Source organism: Coregonus clupeaformis, chromosome 5 (genome assembly GCF_020615455.1).
Source record: "Coregonus clupeaformis isolate EN_2021a chromosome 5, ASM2061545v1, whole genome shotgun sequence".
Classification (NCBI taxonomy): Eukaryota; Metazoa; Chordata; class Actinopteri; order Salmoniformes; family Salmonidae; genus Coregonus; species Coregonus clupeaformis.
In genome coordinates, this window is record NC_059196.1 from 1,049,120 (window position 1) to 1,052,104 (window position 2,985).

The 2,985-nt window shown below is 47.5% G+C and overlaps 1 pseudogene; it reads left to right on the forward strand.

Annotated features, from left to right (window-relative positions):
* The first annotated feature begins 379 nt into the window (after positions 1-379).
* On the forward strand, positions 380-2,739 carry LOC121556742 (annotated as a pseudogene).
* Positions 2,740-2,985: the final 246 nt, after the last annotated feature.

The window sequence follows — 2,985 nt, forward strand, 5'->3', positions numbered from 1 at the left end:
CCGTACAGCAGGAATAAGTTATACCCGGAAGCGCTTGGGGGCGTAATAAAACATAAACAAAGCATACAGCACGTTAGCCTGCTGAATTTTGATAGCTTGCAAACGAAATTACCTTCCCGAATTCAGAAACAACGCTCGGTACTGTAATAATGTCGGTTTTGCTATCTATTCTGGCAGTAGGGATTGCGTTGTATTTGATACTTTGTCAGAGGATCAAGATGCACGAGCTCTGTGACACTTAAAGGAAATACTGCTATTGTAACAGGTTAATTAGGTTAATTTTGTTGCCTTGCTATGTGATGGGGACTGATTTAGTGTGCTCATGTTTCAAGTGCGTTCATGCTGAAGACCTTTACATTAAAATGTGTTTTGTTGTTCACTAGGGAGTAACACTGGTATTGGAAAGGCTACTGCTTTAGATTTGGCCAAGAGAGGTGTAAGGGTCATCCTTGCCTGCCGCAGCAAACAGAAAGCTGAGGCTGCGGTCTATGATATCAGAAAGGTTAGAGTAGCCTTATTGATAATATAAATAATCCAAATATAAGGTTGTGGAGTCGGCATCTCAATACATACTGATCAGGGATTTGTTTAACCTGTGTGAAAATGTGTGGTGTTGGAAATCCACCGTTTGATTCGTCCTCTGTTCTATAGGAAAGTGGTAGCAATGAGGTGGTGTTCATGCAGCTGGATCTGGGGAGTCTGAAGTCTGTTTGCTCCTTTGCTGAAACTTTCCTGAAGACTGAGCTCAGACTGGACCTGCTCATCAACAATGCAGGTATGGCAGAGAGAGAGGGAATGTAAACATTCATTCCAAATACATAAAACACACTTTCTCTTTTCAATTAACCCTATTGAATCAAATGTGACACATTGCTTCTTACCCTATGGATAAAATAATACACTAATTTTAAGACAAATACAGAAATACTTGGCCATTATGTGTTGCCTAACTCCCTGTCGCTGGTCTCACTGTCTGTCACCTCAATTTCCTCGACTACCTCATACCCCTGCACATTGACTCGGTACTGGTAGTCCTTGTAAATAGCCTCGTTATTGTTATTTAGTGTTACTTTTTCCTTTTTTTATTTAGCAAATATTTTTCTTACTTTTTAACTCTACATTGTTGGGAGTGGGCTCTTAAGTAAGCATTTCACGGTAAACTCTATACCTGTTGTATTCGGCGCATGTGACCAGTACAATTTGATTTGTTTCAGGAATGCTGGGGCCTGGCCACACTGATGATGGGTTCGGCATGGCGTTCAGGGTCAACCGCTTAGGCCACTTCCTGTTGACCTGCTTGCTGCTGGACCGGCTGAAGGAGTGTGGTCCGACTCAAGTTGTCAATGTGTCAGCTTACACCGGCTAGGCTCTGTCGACTTTGCCCTCCTGGGTACCCACAAGGACCTGGTGCCAGGCCAGTCCACCTGGCATAACTTCAGGGCCTACTGTCACAGCAAGCTGTGCAACGTGCTCTTCTCCCGGGAGCTGGCCAACCGCCTGGAGGGGACCAGCGTCACCACCTACAGCCTCTACCCAGGTCAGTAGCTCTCTACCTACAACCTCCACCCAGGTCAGTACCTCTCCACCTGTAACCTCCACCCAGGTCAGTACCTCTCCACCTGTAACCTCCACCCAGGTCAGTAGCTCTCTACCTACAACCTCCACCCAGGTCAGTACCTCTCCACCTGTAACCTCCACCCAGGTCAGTACCTCTCCACCTGTAACCTCCACCCAGGTCAGTAGCTCTCCACCTACAACCTCCACCCAGGTCAGTAGCTCTCCACCTACAACCTCCACCCAGGTCAGTACCTCTCCACCTGTAACCTCCACCCAGGTCAGTACCTCTCCACCTGTAACCTCCACCCAGGTCAGTAGGTCTCCACCTACAACCTCCACCCAGGTCAGTAGCTCTCCACCTACAACCTCCACCCAGGTCAGTACCTCTCCACCTGTAACCTCCACCCAGGTCAGTACCTCTCCACCTGTAACCTCCACCCAGGTCAGTAGCTCTCCACCTGTAACCTCTACCCAGGTCAGTAGCTCTCCACCTACAACCTCCACCCAGGTCAGTACCTCTCCACCTACAACCTCCACCCAGGTCAGTACCTCTCCACCTGTAACCTCCACCCAGGTCAGTACCTCTCCACCTGTAACCTCCACCCAGGTCAGTAGGTCTCCACCTACAACCTCCACCCAGGTCAGTAGCTCTCCACCTGTAACCTCTACCCAGGTCAGTAGCACTCGCAACCTGAAACTATGGCAGAGGCTCTTTCTGGAGCCCATCACTAAGCTCTTCTTCATGGATGCTGAAAGGGGAGCCCAGACCACTCTGCACTGTGCCCTCCAAGAAGGGATCGAGCCGCTGAGTGAACGCTACTTCTCTTCCTATGCACTACAGGAAGTAGGCGCCAAGGGGTGGGATGATGCTTTGGCCAGGAAGCTGTGGGAGGTGAGTGAGTGCTATCTGACCTATCCTGAGAGACTCTGATTCTAGCCATGGCAAAGATTTTGGAATATACTGACAAGATATTGGACTCTCCATTCTAACAATGGTAATCAATGTCCGTGAAGGCGAACGCAGGCGGGAGGAGGTGGGATCAGGCGTCTCTCTCTCTCTCTCTCTCTCTCTCTCTCTCGCATCATGCCTTGTTATAACCAATGATGCCTTGTAACTTATGATTTTGCTTTGTATATTGGAATTAATTCCTTTTACAATGTTATTAAATACTTGCATTTATATCAGTTTCTAATGACCATTTCTTGATCTTAGTCAGCATTAAGTCAGTTAATAGACTTAGTTAATAAACAAATGACAGTCGGAGTATGAGGCCAGGTGATGAATATAGATAATATAACGTCCTCCTGCTGCTTTACTTTTTATTTTGCACGGAAGGAAGGGAGGAGTCCTCGCTCTCGCTTCACCTATTCCTCAATGGCCACGGTCCCAGTGGCCTTTAACAACACAGAGTGAAAGTACTTAACAGG